An 18,825-nucleotide genomic window follows, 5' to 3' on the forward strand; every position below is an offset into this window, starting at 1 on the left:
TCCTTTATAACGAAGAAGGTGAGACCCAGAGAAAGTGATTTGTCCAGGGTCACCATGCAGTTGGGAAATTGGAGCTATAGTTCACCCCATGGAGTGTGTTCTCTCTACCTCTCTGTAGACTTTCCCCTTTATTATTTTTTTAAATGTTTATTTATTTTTGAGAGAGAGACAGAGCATGAGCAGGTGAGGACAGAAAGAGAGAGGGAGACATAGAATCCGAAGTAGGTTCCAGGTTCTGAGCTGTCAGCCCAGAGCCTGACGTGGGTCTCGAACCCACGAACCGCGAGATCATGACCTGAGCCAAAGTTGGTGCTCAGCCGACTAAGCCACCCAGGTGCCCCTCAAAAATGTTTTTAAAACAGACTTTTAAAACCTGAAAAATACTCCATTATTTTGGTATACAACAATTTATTCAGTCAATTGGACATAATTCAGTCATTGTGCTCATTTAGGTAAAGTTTTCCATTTTTATTAAACATCTTTGTGTCTAAAATGTGTTCACCCTTCTGATTGTTTCACAATAGATTCATACATGTGGAATTCTTAAAGGACAAGACTATTTTTTAAGATTTTTGATGCAAGACTGCCTAACTGCTTTCCAGAAAGAATGCACTAATTTATACTCCCTCCACAGTGGGGGGAAAAATGCTGATGTTACCAGACTTTGAGTGTCGTCATTTTTCAAACACTTTGTTATTTCAGTAGATTTAAAAATGGTATCCTAGGGTTATTTTATTTGTTTGGGTATTCCTGAGGTGAACTTTTGTTTTTCTAAGTTAATCATTCATGTTGTCCATTGCCTACCTTTTTTTTTTTTTTTTTTTAGTGTAACGGCAGTGTTTCTCTTTCCTTCTTTAGTTATGAAGGATATAAATCCTTTTTTCTGAAATATTTGTAGCAAATGTTTTTTGCCAGACTGTTGTAAGGCTTTTAAAAATTGTAATGACTTTCTGATGTACTTAAGTTTTGTATTTTTGTCAAGGAATCTATTGTTTTGTTCTTATTCCCTCGATTAGTTATCTGTACAGGAATTCCTTTTCCACCCAGAACTCTGACAAATATTCATCTCGATATTCATTTAAAATTGTCTCCTATCCATCTGGTTTTATTTTGCTATATGGTGTGTAAGGCAATACATTTTCTCTTTGTTTGCAAATAGCCAGATTTTTCAACAGATTTGCATAGTTTGAATCTTGATGTTAAATTGGACTAAAAAAGGCAGGGCGGGGGGCGGGTGGGGTAATAGGAATATTTGGTGCTGGAGGGATTCATAAAGCTGCAGTGTTGGAAACGCCACTGGATGTCTGGGTGATCACCAGGAAAGGAAAACAGGAAAAACCAGTGTTTGACAGCTGGTAAGTGGGTTCTAGATTGTTCCTCCTTTCCCCCTTCTCCGCAAGTATGGAGAGTTCACCATACCACAGTGAACTGTCCCAGATTCCAGTAGTCAAAAGTCAGGGGGCACCCCCACTTGTTTGCTGATGTGAAGACCTCACTCAACTACTGGAGAATGAACTTCTCTCCGAGCAAGTTGGCAAGGATGCCAGGAGGGGTAGAGACGTATAATTGTCTTGTAAGCTCAAGACTTGTCCACATTCAAACTGTTTGTGTTCTTTCCATGTTCTCTCACAAAACTCTGTGTGTGTCTCTAGCATTGCACTTACAACATCATATTGTAATTTTTCTTTATGTGTCTTCTTCCTCCTTATCCTGCGCCTAGGGTTTTTTTTTAATATATGTTTATGCAGTATAATAACGGTAAAGTGCATAAATCTTAAACGTACCATTCAGTGAGTTTTGATAAATGTAAAAACCCATTTAACTGACACCCCAAATAAGACCTAAAACACTGCCATTATTCTAGAAAATTCCTCTGTGTGCTTTTCTAGTCATCACCCCCTCCATCCGGAGGCCACCACTATTCTGATTTCCATCCCCACAGACTAGTTTTGCATGAGTGGGGACTTCATATTGATTCTAAGTATGTGTTCCTCTGTGTCTGGCTTCTTCCAGTCTAGCACATGATATTTGGGGGTCATTCCTATTGTCTCAAGTGTCCATAGTATGTTTCTTTTTGCTGCTGAGTTCATTCTAGCCCCATTTGTTGAAGAGCCTGTCCCTCCCACATTGATTTGCTTTGGCACCTCTGGCAAAGATCATTCGATAGTCATTGTGGGTTTTTTTCTGCCCCATTGATCTATTTGTCTGTCTTTATACCAGTAACTTACTGTCTCAGAAATTGACGAGTTAATACTAACATTTATATGGAAACATAAAAACAATAGTCTTTTAAAAATCCCATAAAGCTTTATAGTGACACTTAAAATCGGGTTGTGTAAATCCTCCAACTATTTTATTTTTTATCAACTCATCAGTTTCTACAAAAACCTTCCTGGGAATTTCACTAGAATTGCATTTAATCCATAGATCAATTTTGTGAGAACCACCATCTTTACAATATTGATTCAGCTACCCTGTAAGTATGGTATATCTCTCCCCATTTATTTGTCTTAATCTCTCTCAATAATATTTTATAGTGTTTTTAAAATGTTTATTTTGAGAGAAAGAGTGAGTGGAGGAGGGGCAAGCAGAGAGAGAAAGAGAGAGAGAGAGAGAGAGAGAGAGAGAGAGAGAATCCCAAGCAGACTCTGCACTGTCTGCACAGAGCCAAACAAGGGGCTTGAACTCACAAACTGTGAGATCATGACCTGAACCAGAATCAGGAATCGGATGCTTAACCTACTGAGCCACCCCAATATTTTATAGCTTTAAGTATACATGTCTCACCTATCTTTTTAAAAAGTTGATCTGTAAGTATTTCGTGATATTGATTCTGTTGTAAATGCTATTAGCTTTTAATTTCCTTTTCCAATTGTTTATTGGTAATACACAGAAATATAATTAAATTTTCTATATTGACATTATATCCTTAAACCTTGCTGAATTACTAGCTTCAGTAGGATTTGGGGGTAGATTCCTTTGATTTTTCTATATGCAAAATTGTGTCTCTGTAAATAAAGCTAACTTTATCTTATTTAAACTTGGTCTCTCCCAGTCTTCAGGACTCTTAATGGAAAGAAATACCATAACATGGGTTGACTAGAAACAGTGAAAGTAGACATCCTTACCTTGTTTCTGACCTGAGAGGGAACATGGTCCATGTTTTATCATCCATTGTGATGTTAAGTATAGGTTTTTATAGATGCCTTTTATCAGGTTAAGGAAGTTCTGTTCTATTCCGAATTTGCCTAGAGTTTTTCTCACGACGTGATGGTGAGGTTTGTGAGATCCTTTTCCTGGACCTGCTGAGATGTTCATGTAATTTCTCTCCTTTGTTTTTTAATGGGATGGGTTACATTGTTTTTGTTTGTTTGTTTGTTTGTTTGTTTTGCTTTACCCAACCTTGCATTTATTTGTGATAAACCTCACTTGGCCATGATATATTATCCCTTTTATATATTGATGGATTTGACTTGCTAATGTTTTGCTAAGGCTTTTTGCATCTCTGTTCATGAGGAATATCGGTTTGTAATTTTTTTGTAGTGCATTTGTCAGATTTTGGTATTAGGAATATGATTAGGAATATTAGGCTTTTTAAAGAAGGTCAAGAGGTAACCTCTCCTCATTTGTATCTGTAAGAGATTAAGATTGGCATTATTTCTTAAGTGTTTGATAGAATTTACCATTATCACTATGTGGGCCAGAAGTGTTCTTTGTGGGGGAAACAATTTTAATGGTGAATTCAACTTCTTTAACAGATTTCAGGTTGGGGCACCTGGGTGGCGCAGTCGGTTAAGCGTCGGACTTCAGCCAGGTCACGATCTCGCTGTCTGTGAGTTCGAGCCCCGCGTCAGGCTCTGGGCTGATGGCTTGGAGCTTGGAGCCTATTTCCGATTCTGTGTCTCCCTCTCTCTCTGCCCCTCCCCCGTTCATGCTCTGTCTCTCTCTGTCCCAAAAAATAAATAAACGTTGAAAAAAAAATTTAAAAAAAAATAACAGATTTCAGGTCATTTATTTCTTCTTGTGTCCATTTTGAAAAATTGTATTTTTCAAGGGATTATTCATTTCATAAACATTGTCAAACTTGTTGGCATAAAGTTGTTTGGAATATCCCTTTATTTTTCTTTTAAGATCTGTAGGATTGGGGCACCTGGGTGGCTCAGTCAGTGAGGCGTCCAACTTCGGCTCAGTTCATGAGTTCAAGCCCGTCATCGGGCTCTGTGCTGACAGCTCAGAGCCTGGAGTGTGCTTTGGATTCTGTGTCTTCCTGTCTCTCTGCCCCTCCCCTGCTTGTGTTCTGTCTCTCTCTCAAAATTAAATAAACATAAAAAAATTTTTTTGAAAAATAAAAATAAATAAAAGTAAATATTTTTTAAAGTTTAAAAAAAAAGCTCTGTAGGATTTGAGGCACTATCCTTCCTTTCATTCTTCATAGTGGTCATTTGCATTTTCTCTTTATTTTTTCCTTGTTCAATCTAACTAGGGATTTATCAATTTTATTGATCTTCTCAAAAATTCTTTTTTTTCTTTTTTGCTGTTTATTTCCTCCATTGTTTATCTGTTTTCTATTTCATGGATTTTCACTCTTTATTATTTGCTATTTTTCTACTTACTTTGAGTTTAGTCTATCATTCCTTTATTAGCTTCTTAAGAAGAAAACTTGGGGAGCACCCAAATGACACAGTCAGTTGAGTGTCCGACTCGATTTCAGTTCAGGTCTTGATCTCTGGGTCATGGACTCAAGCCCCGTGGTGGGCTCTGTGCTGGGCATGATATATATGTGTTTTTCCTTGAGATTTTTTTTTTTTTCTCTAGAAGAGTATTGTTCAATTTCTAAATATTCTAATATTTTTGAGATCTCTTAATTTGTTATTGGTTAAATTTGTTATTAGTTAAATTCTAGCGTGGCCAGAAAATATACTCTGGATGATTTTTGTGTTACCCAAAATTTTCTTCATTCCTGTGGAATGAAGATGTGCTGCAGTCTTTTACATGCTAACCTGAAACAGAATTCTCTCCCACTTAACTTAGGTTCTGGAAGACAGGAATTACACCTTAGAGTTGATGTGTGGGAGGGCTTGCCACATAACAGAAGTTCAGTAAATATAAGAATTAAGTTATTAACGAATGGTGAAGATTGGGACAAGGGAAGGGCTATGACTAAAACATGGATTTACTGTCAAGTTTAACTCATGGCATAACATGCAAACACGTGGCTCCATACAGTTTGTGAAAGAACTCCAGGAAGACAGAAGGATGGGTATGAACTCTACAAATCCAAATGTGGTTGAAATTGATCTCAAAATGTAGTAATACAGCAATTATCATTTTCATTGTGCTTTGTAGTTGATAGCTTAGATACCTTTTCTCATAGAAGGGAAGACATGATGTAGAATGATCCATGTGGTTTCTGGAGACCTCGCTATTGAGCTCAGAAATTTAGGGGGCGTAACCACTAGAATTACAAGAATCTATTAAGAAAATGGATACTAACAAGAAATGTAAAGTGGGGACGGCTGGTGCTAATGAGGCTGATAATAACAGCTATCATTTACTGAGCATTTATTTTGTAATAAGCGCAATGCTAAACAGTGTATGCTCCCAACAACCCTATCTTATGATACCCACCTCACAGATGAGACCCAGACAGCAAACTGATTTGTCCAAGGTCATACAGTTAAAAAATGAGGAAGCCAGGATTTGATTTTGATGAGACCCAGACAGCAAACTGATTTGTCCAAGGTCACACAGTTAAAAAATGAGGAAGCCAGGATTTGATCCCAAGCACTACAACCTTTGAGATTTGTGAAAAAGTTCTGAAGGCTGTTATTATTCCCTGGGACTTGTCATGAATGGAAACTTCGACTCTCCAGGTAGGGGTAGGATTTTGCACACATATTTGATCTGTATCTCCCTCCAGAAGTAGAGTCAGCAAGGGATTTTCAGTGTAAAAGAGGTATTGTGAAAAGCCAGTGTGTGGGGGCAGAGGCTTAGGGACAAGGAAGGGGAAGCCAGTCTGTGAGGGGCAAGTCGAAAATTAAAGTTTGAGACAGATCTAGTACAGGCTGAAAGGGGCCAAGGACTGGTGACAAGAGTAGAACCAAATGGGGACAAGAACAAGACAGAAACCAGAAGCTAATAGTGCAGGACCACTATTTGACCCCGCATGGGCCAGGCACTTTTTTGTTTGTTTTTAATTTTTTAATGTTTATTCATTTTTGAGAGACACAGTGAAAGTAGGGGTGGGGCAGAGAGAGAGGGAGACACAGAATCTGAAGCAGGCTCTAGGCTCTGAGCGGTCGGCACAGAGCCCGACATGAGGCTCGAACCCACGAATGGTGAGATCACGACCTGAGCCAAAGTCAGACGGTTAACCAGCCACCCAGGCGCCCCTGGACCAGGCAGTTTTAAAGCCATTATATCATGTGATCTTCACAGCCACTCTAAGAGGTAATTACTACTGTGTCTCCCTTATAGATCTGCACCAGGCACGTGTAGAGTGTGTGTTGGCATTTGATGGACTTAGAATTCCAAGATCTTAAACACTGTTTGTCTCCAGCCATAGTGGAAAGTTTTGGATCAGAATCTGAGGGTGAGAAATGGAGACAGGGGACAGTCAGGAAGCCATTGACTGGGACAGATCCCTCTTGGTACTACTGCCATTACAAGCTAGCTTCTGGTGAGCCATCTAGTTTTTTGCCGGTACTGCTCCTGGGGCTGCTAAGAGACACCCAGACTTCTCAAACAAAGTTGATAGTTATGTTTGGCAAGGGACAAAACACATCCGTGGCTTGATCAATACTATTATTGGCGCTCGCAGCATTTATGTTCTTTTCATATTCCCTATCCAGGAAAGAAACTTCAAGTTGGAAGAGGCAAGGTTCCCACAGATGTTGGTGACAGAAAATGGAAACCCAGGCAAGAAATAAGGAATGTTCTAAAGGCCCGCTCAGGGTCCCAGGGCCTGGCCAGATAAATTAACTTCTAGGAGACTTGTCTGCTTTGAAGAGCTGAGACTTTGAGGGAAGGGGCTAGAAGCCCAGCCACTGGAAAGTTACGATCTTTTAAAAAATATGGGCAGGCAGTTTGGATGATCTTTGGTCACGCGAGCTGGACATTGTCTCCAGGTGAGAAGCAAGGAGTCAATGCATTTTCCCGGACGTACCACATTTCTTTCTGAGAGTTGCTAGACTGGTTTTTGGGTATTGTGTAAACAGAATGCGTTTGTAGCAGTCCTTTTGACAGCTAAAGTCCCTGTCCTTGAAGATAGACGAGATGCACCTCTGGGCAGGAGCAGAAGGTAGCCGGATCAGGTAGATGAAGAACTGATTGAATATAGTGTACTAATTAATAGATTGATGACGATCCGGAGAAAGGATCTTTCACACTACAGGTTTCTGGCCTCCGTCTTGCCTCGTTAACTATTTTTATTAATGACTTGGATGAAGACGTTGATGGCCTGGTGATAAAATTTGTGGGTGACACAAAGCTGGAAGAGCTAGCTCATAAGTTGGATGGCACAATTGGGATGCAAAAAAGATCTGACGGACTGAAACAATGGACCAGATCTAATAAGATTATGTTTAATGGGGATAAATGCAAAGTCCTGCACTTGTTTAAAATAAACAAACAACTAAGATGGAATGAGCAGCAGATGCGCTTTGATAGTAGCCTACGTGGAAATGATAGAGATGTTTCAGTTGGTTATCGGCTCAAAACGAATCACTGTTGCGCCGTAAATTTGGACTGTAACGGGAAGGGGGTAGAATATAAGAGAGGCAATAACCTTTCTTCCTCCAAAATGATGGCTCTTATTTTCAGTTTGCTATATGGCAGACATCTTTCTGTGGATTCTCTCATCCAGTCTCACTATCCTGTCAGGGGCTACTATTACCCCATCTTACAGATAAGGAAACTGAAGCCCGAGGAGACTGAGTAACGTGTCCAAAGTCACATACAAGAGCCGGGACATGAACATGGTGTTCTGATCCCACCTTGTGCTAAACCATCATTCCAGGCTGCCTTTGGGCCCTTTGGCTTACACCTAGATAGAGCTGATATACCTTATACCTTGGTATATCCGGTCACTTTATAAAAGTAATATCTCTACACAGACAGAGTTGAAGACTTGAGATCATAGACATATGGGATGAGAAAAGGCAGGCTGGGCCATGGTGGGAGGGACGCAAGGAAGAAGGCGGGTGTTAGGATCCCTGCCTTCATATGTATAACAGACTTCAAGTGTTCCTTCCTGGAGTCCTGGAAGGCAGAGCCATGGCCAAGGGGGTGAAAATACAGAGGCATGTTTAGGTTCAAGTAACAATGCACTTTCTAATAATTTGAGCACTCTTGACGATGGACTGGCATCTCATGAGGGAGTGTCCCTAGATGGCATCCAGCACGGGCCAACTGATCACTTGTCAGAAGCAGGTGCTGGACCAGGTGACCTTTTGAGTTCTTCTCCTACTGAGGCCATCTCTGCTTCTGGACTAGTCCTAACATCTGGACTAGGGAGTCGGGGCACTTTTAGGCACAAGGGCAAGTCCTGCAGTTTTTGATTTATTGCATTTCAACAATGAATGCTGATAACCTGTTCCCCTTCAGGGAGTTTTTATTTTGTTTCATTTCATTTCATTTCATTTCATTTCATTTCATTTCATTTCATTTCATTTATTTTCTTAAACTTCTATTCTTTGGGGATTTTTGAAGTATGTGCTATACTCTTTATCCATATAACAAAAGCTGCCAGGCAGACCCACCTTGGAAGGATTTAAGAACAAATAAGGAAACAAACACATATAATGCTCTCTACTTCCTTGTGGTGTTTGTGTCTTCTCATTTACAGCCAACTTATCAGATAGCTGATACTGTCAGGATTTTTTGAATAGCTGCATATACACCTTTCACTCTGCCTTTGCTATCCCAAAGTTGGCACTTCTGAATCCTCTCTCCCCTGTTCTGCTGCAGTCTGGTGAAAGAACTATTACATTAATAGTTAGGACTATAAATAGAAAATGAGTAAATAGGTTCAGAGAAAGGAACCAGAGACCTGTTCAGTTAGTAAATTGCATGATACAATCTATAATACATGGACTTTGGTACGTCCATTTGATTAGAGACTTCTCTCTCCCCCACTTCCAAAACTCTAGAGTATCTTGTATCTTTGTTCTGGGAAGCTTAAGGTGTGTGGACTTGTGGCCCCATATGTAAAATGCTTTTAAAGTTCGGCTTCCCATGTCAAGAGAAGGAACAATGGCCCGGCAGTGAGGCCGCCACCCCAGCACGCACCGGCCGGCTAAGCCATCGGAGCATCCCGTGGGGCCCCTGTGTGTTGGGGAAAACAGTGGCTGCCCAGGATAACGAGACCATGTCAGGCATTGTAGGCAAATATGCTTGGGCCAGCACTCCACAGTCTCACGCTGCAGTTGTGTGTTCCTAGGGAGCCCACACCATCTTAATCATGCCTGCCAGGGAAGAAATTCTCCTTTCTCTTTTTTTCCCCAAGACGTATTTCCCCTGTATCGTTTAAACATATTAAATCACTGTTAGTACGCAGAGTGGGCATCATGTTAGCATAAGATCTAATCAGAGCGAGTCTGCTGGTCTCCAAAGGCTTTATTCTTTTTGTCTCTTTCCTCTGTTTTCTTGTTAGACTGAAGAGCCTTTTCTGACATCCTCATTTGTTCTGCTGTGTAATAGCATGGGATCTTTCAGAGCTGTCGACATCTGCTGCACTCTAGAGAGCTGCAGAACCGAGCCAGCAAAGCAATAATAATTATGCCCAAATGGACTGCAAAGGATGTAAGAGATAAGAAGGAAGACCAGAAAAAAATACACTCGATGCAATGGTGTTCCAGCCTGAAGTGAGTGAATGTGTGTGCGTGTGTGTGCATGTAAATGTACAGTCGCTGAGGCCATACACCTGTATGTGCGTTGAGGACACAAATCCTTTTCCTGAGAGCAGTGGACTGGAAATCAATCTGGCTCAGGGTTCTCCAAATTCCCAATCCTTGCTCCTTCCCCCAGAAGGAAGGTGCGGCTTCCTACATTGCAGGGTAGTTTGTAGGACACTGTGGAGAGAGACCTTCTTCCTTCTGCCCCCCCGCTCCACCCTTATGCGTAGCTGTGTCTTCTTCCCTGGAACTACTCTGAGGATAAATTCGGCTTGGTGGAAAGAGGCTGTACATCTTCCTGATTGTCAACATGCTAGTTATTAAATACCTGGCCTGTTAGGCCTCCCCTAGGATTAAAACTAGCAAACTGGCATCTACTGGGCACTTAGTATTTGCCAGGCACTGTGTAAGCCCTTCATGTGCAGGATCATTCTTCCTTAAATAACTCTACCAGCTTGGTGTCACTGTATCCCCATCTGCAGATGAAAAGATTAGGGCATGGAGGGTCCCCCAGCTGACAAAGAGGGGCTTCAAAAATGGACCCTGGGCCTCTCCTACCCCGGCATCGGCCTTCCTGGGTACAAGGCCATATGCCCAGAGGCCCCGCTTGTGCACTGACAGAGAGACTGGTTTTTAAGGCTGTGGTTACTCGAGAACAAAAGAACCGGTCATGCCATTCATGTGTGACTCTTCACAAAGCAGCCAGGCCACTCAGTGACACACTTGGTCACTTTCGTGAACAACCAGCCAGTTGAACAAAGAGAACCGAAATAAAATAAACTCCCCAAACCAAGGGAGCCCAGGTTTTTTTTTTTCCTCCCCCATTAGGTTAGCTGATTACTTTGCAGAATCCGAGACTCCGACCGAGGCCAGTTGTCTTGAGGTCACTTAGGGCCCGGGAAGGGCGAGCAGGCCCCACACCTGGTCTCAGGACCCTGCTTCAGCCAGAAGCCAGCGCACCTGGGATGGACCAGCCCTCAGCAACAGTGGGAGGCTCGTCAGTCGAGAACGTATTCTTCCTGCCTATGCCATCCGCCTCCCTCAACCCTATTCCAGCCCTGGCCCCACCATATAGCCCCACCGCTCCCACTCTGGAACTTATACCGTGATCTCCCGACATCCTTTACTTCTTCTTTTTTTTTTTTTAATATATGAAATTTATTGTCAAATTGGTTTCCATACAACACCCAGTGCTCATCCCAAAAGGTGCCCTCCTCAATACCCATCACCCACCCTCCTCTCCCTCCCACCCCCCATCAACCCTCAGTTTGTTCTCAGTTTTTAACAGTCTCCTATGCTTTGGCTCTCTCCCACTCTAACCTCTTTTTTTTTTTTTTTCCTTCCCCTCCCCCATGGGTTTCTGTTAAGTTTCTCAGGATCCACATAAGAGTGAAACCATATGGTATCTGTCTTTCTCTGTATGGCTTATTTCACTTAGCATCACACTCTCCAGTTCCATCCACGTGGCCACAAAAGGCCATATTTCATTTTTTCTCATTGCCACGTAGTATTCCATTGTGTATATAAACCACAATTTCTTTATCCATTCATCAGTTGATGGACATTTAGGCTCTTTCCATAATTTGGCTATTGTTGAGAGTGCTGCCATAAACATTGGGGTACAAGTGCCCCTATGCATCAGTACTCCTGTATCCCTTGGGTAAATTCCTAGCAGTGCTATTGCTGGGTCATAGGGTAGGTCTATTTTTAATTTTCTGAGGAACCTCCACACTGTTTTCCAGAGTGGCTGCACCAGTTTGCATTCCCACCAACAGTGCAAGAGGGTTCCCGTTTCTCCACATCCTCTCCAGCATCTATAGTCTCCTGATTTGTTCATTTTGGCCACTCTGACTGGCGTGAGGTGATATCTGAGTGTGGTTTTGATTTGTATTTCCCTGATAAGGAGCGAAGTTGAACATCTTTTCGTGTGCCTGTTGGCCATCTGGACGACATCCTTTACTTCTTCAGAAGCCTCCTTAGAAGGCCCAGGTGACTCATTTATGCTGGAGTGACCCCTCTTAGACAGATTCATTTTAACTAGAGGAAATCTTGAATTAGACCAAAGGATTACATCTCCAGTAGTGGTATCATAGGCTTCCCCTTCTCCTAGTAAGGGAGCCAGTGGCTCTGGGGAAAGCCTCCATGGCATCTTTATCATCACGTTCTGTGAAAAAGGGAAGAGCCTTTTTCCATCTACTTCAGTGGCTGGATGAGGGTGGAGCAGAGACCAGGGTACAGAACTTCACACAGGTGTCCCACTCAAGACTTGGGAATCGTGGGGGTCCTTCTGGGAATGCATTTCACAGACTTAACAGTATGAAATGTGAAATTCAACACCCAGTAACATTTTGGAGCGAAAAGAGAAAAAAAAACGACCTAAACAGTTAAAAGCTTGGGCAGGAAAATGGGCAAACAGGGATTATTCTGGGGATGGACGGAAAAAAACCTCGAATGAGGGGGGAGGGGAAAGTCATGTGCACCACAACATCTACCTGCAGCTGTGTTGCTGAAAATCCCCCAACAGGAAGCGTAAGCAGCCAGCGAGATGGAAGCTGCCAGTACAATGAAGCATCAAGGAGGGCCAGGGCTGGTTGGGGCCGTGGATGAAACTGGAGCCCATCTGGGACCAAGATATAACCTGGCTCCTCTCTGCATGTGCCGTACACATCGGTACACATGTGGTCAGGCGCAACCTGGGCCAGAATTAATACATTTTGTTAATGTTTTTATTTCTGAGAGCGAGAGAGAGAGAGAGAGAAAGCACGAGCATGGGAGAGGCGGGTGGGTGCAGAGGACCCCAAAGAGGGCTCTGCGCTGACAGCAGCAAGCCAGACACAGGGCTTGAACTCAAAACCTGAGATCATGACCCTGACTGAAGTGGCACCCTCAGCCGACTGAGCCACCCAGACACCCCCAGAATTAGTATTCATAGCCCAGTGATAGTAATGGTCACACTATGTTCATCGATGGTAGCTCCTAGAACCACAAGTAGCCAGCAGGTGAAATGTACTCAGCTAACCATGATTTGGGTTATAACACATCACATCGTCCTCTTGGCTTTTGGTTTTTGATGTGATGATTCTTTCACCTCCGTAAAGAGTTGTAAGCCATACAGGAACTCTAATGACAATTTAGGAATTCATAGGGTACGTGTATGATTCTGTGTTGTCTTCTTGAGTCCCCATGTTCAGTCATTTGGATCCGTAGCTGATCTTCCCTGGTGAATTGGAACAATGTGTGGAGAGCCCCCAAGGGAAGGAACTCTGAGATCTTAGGGAGGCCAGTGGACACAGAGCTCCTATAACCCTTTCTGGAAAGGGTACAGATGCGAGAGAGCTGGCCCCTGAGAGCATCTATACAGCCAAAGGCCACTGCCTGGCTCAAGTCCATGCACATCAGCATATCTGCATATTGTAGTTCAGTAGGGACTGCTGCTCTTGATTTAATTAATAGTTTGTTTGCATAATTTTCCTTAGGAAGGACTATTAGCACATCAAAAGGACGTTAAAAGTATCCTTGGTAATAATAAATACAAACCTAGTTTATCACTTTGTCAGTTTCAACAAACACCACTCTGATGTGCTAACCTTTCCCATGGAGGCGCCCTAGTTAAGTCAACAGCCAGACAAGTGGGAGAAGGGAACATAGGCCCAGTCTGTGAACTGGTTGATGGGGAAAGCCAAAATAATTTCTGTGAGGATACATTTTTTGAATTCCCAAATACCTGAAAAACGCCAGAGGCATGTGTATGACTTTTCCTTCCTCCCTCCTCCCACTTAAAAGCTTTTGTAGAGAACCTGCTGAGCTGGTAGCATTTTTCTTTGCATCTCAAGGGACCACTTTGTAAAAATGTTTTTAGAACACTAATTTTTATGCACCCCCCGCCCTGCCCTGCCCAGGGGAAGAAGGAAAGGTGGGTCATTTACATGAAATTAAAGATTTTTGTATAGCCCATCTCTGTCCCACCCCTGAAGAAGACAGAGGGAGAACAGCAAATGTCCTTGAAACGTCGGTAGCCATGTGAGGTTTGATTCAAGAAAGAAAATGCCTCTGAAGGCAGAAGGCAGGGAACCACAGAGAATGACCAAGCCCCTCAGTGGCTCAAGATATGCCAAAGTGCAGGTGAAACCAAACAACCTGATCATGTACACCTCTGGGTGGGACGGAGGAAGCTTCGCTCTGTGTGGCAGGTATATTCAGTAAAATCTTCCTAGCCTCTCCATGGAAACTTCGGCAGTTAAAGCCCATGGGCCACTTTCAAAACCTAAAATTCAACTCTTTTAGCTAAAAAGAGAAGTTATTTATCTTAGTCATCTGTGTACTACATCCAGCCTCATTTTCTTCAACAAAAGATACTAAACATAGTCATCGCCTGGCATGTCTGAGCCTGGTCTTATTAACTGGAAACTGGAGAAAGAAGTTCAGAAATTGACAAAAGATCACCGAGGCAACTAGAATGACATCTGAAGTAGACGGGCGGTTTTGCCCTTTGCCAGCATCTGCTCCTGCTCCCCCAGGCCCTTCGGAACTCTGGCTCTGTGTGGCATTTCCATGGGCTTCCAGGAAAGAAGGTCCGAGGCCACCTCCCAACTCCACTCTCTCCAGGGGAGTCTGATCTGGTCTGGTCGGGGGTGATCTCAACCTACTGCCAGCGGTTGGTTCAGAAATGAGCATGTAATCATTTGGGCCAGTGAGGCAAAAAAAGACTTTTCTTGGAGCCTCTGGGGGAAAATATCCTTATTCTTCAGAGACTGCCTTGGGAAGCATTTCTCTGGCCATCACATGTCCCTGGATGTGAGGCCATCTGCTACACGTGCCCTGCTACCAGGCTGAGGCTGAAGGTGCAGGCGGAAGAGGGCAGAGCTTAAGAGAGCAGCACGAAAGAGGGCCAGGAGCCCCAAGACCCCTCAACCCCAAAGCCTCAAGTTCCTCTAGACTTTGGTTTTGTGGCCGTACTTTATCTTAGTTTATAAGCCAGTTTGAGTTTTCTGTTGCTTGCAAGAAAGGAATCTTAACTAATACAAGTTGTCAAAAACTAGAAACTTCTAAGTAGTCCTCATAAGAAAGACAAAACCTGTTTGTTGCCTGCGTAAAAGGAAGAATGTAATATTGACTAATGGATGAAAAGAAAAGAAACTGCATCGTGATAGAACCAGGATGGCTTCCTCCACAGTGCAAAGGGTTCAACTATCAAATAATTTAGCGCCGAACCTAAGGCACTGTCATCACTCAGAATAGTTTGAATGTGACCAGGTAAAGTGGTCTAAAATCCTAGATATCTACCAGGGCCGTACTCCACCTCAGCAGAAGACCTGTTGCAGAGCATGAAGCAGATACAACCTAGTATATAATCTAAAATCGCCCCGGTCAAGAGACTGTTCTGGAGGCTCTGACAATAATCATACAGTTCCCAGTGGAAGGGCATGGTCTGGAGGAAAGTCACTTGAACTTGGGGAAGCCAAGTCCGGTTTTGTGCAAAAATAAAAATGGAAGGCTTCACGAAATTGGAAAAGTATCCCTCCCCATCTGAAATACACCCCCCGAGTCCCTGCTATTTGAAATTGTCAACTGGCGAATAAAGACAGAGATAAAGGATCTCAAATGCAAATTTCCATGAGAGCACTAACACAGTACTAACAGCTTGGCCACTCGAAAGTCTATCTCACTAGTTCAAGAAAGTAAGCTTTGTGACGCCAGAGGTATTTTTGTCTTGTTCATTACTTTATCCCTTAACTAAAAGGGTGTTTAACCCATAATACATGCAAAATCACCATTTGTGACTAAATGAATGACCGATAATCTGAGTCTTACCCAGAGCAAACTTTTATGGGAAAGAAGAAAATCTCCAGAGGTGGATTTATCATGAGGCTGAGGAATGTTAAGCATTAGTGCCCCTCTCTGTGCTAGGAGGAACCCTACCAATGCATTCACTTGTCATATGTTTTTGCAAAATTTGTAAAAGTCAGATATTTTAGTCTTGACAGGTCAGACTTCTGTCTCTTATGACTCCAACGTGCTCTCCTACCAGGTGCCATCAGTCACTGCAGGCTTTTTGGGGGCGGGAGGGAAGCTAAGTCAAGTGGATTTGAAATACACTAATTTTTGTGTAGCAGGATATATTTATGTGATTCACAGTCACTTCTGCATGTAGTATTTCTAGCCTTCCTCTTGTGGGAGTGGATTCCCACTGTAGAAACACATCTGATGTCCTAACATAAAGGCACATACAGATGTTGTATGACAATATGAGTGTGTTCTGTGACCTTAGTGGAGGCAAAGGAATGTTTGAAATGGAGCCGGAAGCTAGTCCATGGAAAATTTTTTCCAATCAATTGCAAACAAAGCGTTCCGTTTTCATTGACACCTAGTTAAAATGATGTTTTTCTCCCATTGGGAGTATACATGAAGACGCAGTGAATACTTTTGTGGTTTTGTGCCATATCATGAAATCATTTTTCAAATTTTTGCAAATGACATTAATAGAAATTATTCTGATATCTACAAATGAATTGAAACAAAACAAAACCAACCCAGATCATTCCAAAAGTAGTAAACCATTAAGAGGAAGAGATAAATTGCTAATAGAAATAATAAATAGGCTCTTAGATTATTTAATGATGCAATTAATGAAGAAAAGTAATTATGTGAACATATTTAAATTTCTTTATGATTTGACAAGGATATTCATGTTGACAAAGATAACGTAACTCGTAATTACACCACTACAGTGAGGACATTGGCAACAAACTCGTTAACAGAGAGCACTGTCAATTCAAAACATCTAAGATAAGGCACAAAACAACAAAAACCAGAAATGCTCTGAAATCTTAAGACTCACATATGACAAGAAAAAGTTTCCCCTAATTGACTATAATCCTAAACATTTATGTGATGATACCAATAATAAGACAAGAGGCTCACAAACTTTCCTAAATTATTAATAAAAGACAAATTTGATCAACGATGTACAGGAAAGATTTATACTTTCTAGATAAAAAATATAAAATCTTTGCCATACGAAGAGGTAATCCAGCATATGGAGTTCATAAAAAAAATAATGAAAAATTATAAGGAGTTTTAGAAAATCAAGTAACAATATCATGGTAGAATAGTATATGTGTGTTGAGGATGGAATTCAGGAACTCTCTTAGAGTTTCTTTTTAAGTTTATTTCTTTCTTTTGAGAGAGAGAGAGAGAGTATGTGTGTGCAAGTAGGGGAGGGGCTGAGAGAGAGAGAGGGAGAGAGAGAATCCCAAGCAGGCTACACACTATCAGTGCAGAGCCCATGCAGGGCTCAATCTCACGAACTGTGAGATCATGACCTGAGGCGAAATAGAGAATCAGACACTTAGCCAAATGAGCCACCCAGGCACCCCTCTTAGAGTTTCTAAAGTGGAAAAAAAAAAAAAACAAAAACAAATGAGGATCACTTCCCTGAACGATGGTATCTAGAGAAAAGAAAATTTACTTTGGACTTGAAGTGTCTTGAGTTTAAATCCCAGTCCCTCCACTTAAATAGTTGTGTGACTGTGAGACTTGATTTCTACATTTGTAAAAATAGGCAGAATATTAAGTGTCTTTTAGAGCTTTTGTGAAAATTAAATGCTACTACTAAAATTAAATGAAGCTATAAAAATTAAATGAATAGGGCTCTTCTAAAGTAAATGTGCTCAGTAGAAGGTGCTCTGTAAATGTTAGCTTCCTTCTGAAATATATAGAGCAGGATGTCAACTTATGCAAAGAATGTAAATTTGTTCTGGTCATAAATGTCAATGCATTTTCTGACAATGCCCATGAATTTGTATAGACTATATGGATTATGTTTCACCTTTTTGCCTTATCCTCAAGCTAATACCAAATAGGCAATGACATATATGGGCAATTTATGAAAGAAGAAATAAGAATGTCTGGTAATATAGCCAGAGTTGTTTAATGTACCTGGTCATCAGACATGGATGTAAACAACCAAATACCATTTAACCACTCAGATTGGCAAAAGAAGATTGATAAAAAGAACAGAAAAGGCTGCCTGCAGTTGGTAAGGGTCCAAGAGAGTGACACTCTCATAACAATGAGTGGCTGGAGTTCAAATTGGCACAGCTGTTCTGAGGCCAGTGTAAAAGTACAGCTGCCCCTGGGGGTGCCTGGGTGGCTCAGTCAGTCAAGCTTCCAACTCTTGATTTTGACTCAGATCATGATCTCACGGTTTCATGGGATCGAGCCAGCATTGGGCTCTGCGCTGACAGAGTGGAGCCTGCTTGGGATTCTCTCTTTCTGTCTCTGTCTCCATCTGCCCCTCTGCCCACCAAATAAATAAACATTAACATTTTTTAAATGCCCCCTGTTTAAAAAAAAGAAAAAGTACAGTTGACCGCAGAACAATTACAGGGTTTAGGGGCTCCAAGCCCCCACTTCCTGCACAGCTGAAAACTGTGTATAACTTTTGACCCCCAGAAACTAACTACTAGTAGCTAACAACTGACCAGAAGCCTTACCAATAAACTAAGGAATTGAATAACTCATCTTTTTTATGTTATTATGTGTTATATGCTGTGTTCTTACAATAAAGTAAGCTAGAGAAAATAAATGTTATTAAAATTATAAGGAAGAGAAAATTCACATTCATAGTACTCTGCAGCAAAAACTCTGTGTATTAGTTCAAACCTGTGTTGTCCAGAGTCAACTATAGACTAAAACAACAACAAACAAAACCCTTTAAAAAATGTTTATCCTGGGGGCTCCTGGGTGGCTCAGTCGGTTGAGCATCCGACTTTGACTCAGGTCATGTTCTCACAGTTTGTGAGTTCGAGCCCTGTGTCACGCTCTATGCTAACAGCTCAGAGCCTTGAACCTGCTTTGGATTCTGTGTCTCCTTCTCTCTCTGCTCCTCCCCTACTCGCGCTCTGTCTCTCTCAAAAATAAATCAATGTTA

The 18,825-nt window shown here is 41.8% G+C and overlaps 1 long non-coding RNA gene across 3 annotated transcripts in view; it reads left to right on the forward strand.

Annotated features, from left to right (window-relative positions):
* Nucleotides 1–11,695, forward strand: part of LOC109502550 — a 112,130-nt gene extending 100,435 nt beyond the window's left edge. For 2 of the 3 annotated variants that reach the window (XR_006582900.1, XR_006582901.1), the window contains 2 exons: nucleotides 6,852–7,127; nucleotides 9,653–9,851. This is a non-coding gene — a long non-coding RNA (uncharacterized LOC109502550). Of the gene's footprint in view, nucleotides 1–6,851; nucleotides 7,128–9,652; nucleotides 9,864–11,635 lie in introns of those variants that run through there. The other variant, XR_006582899.1, reaches the window with a different exon arrangement.
* Nucleotides 11,696–18,825: the final 7,130 nt, after the last annotated feature.

This window comes from Felis catus, chromosome C1 (genome assembly GCF_018350175.1).
Source record: "Felis catus isolate Fca126 chromosome C1, F.catus_Fca126_mat1.0, whole genome shotgun sequence".
Classification (NCBI taxonomy): Eukaryota; Metazoa; Chordata; class Mammalia; order Carnivora; family Felidae; genus Felis; species Felis catus.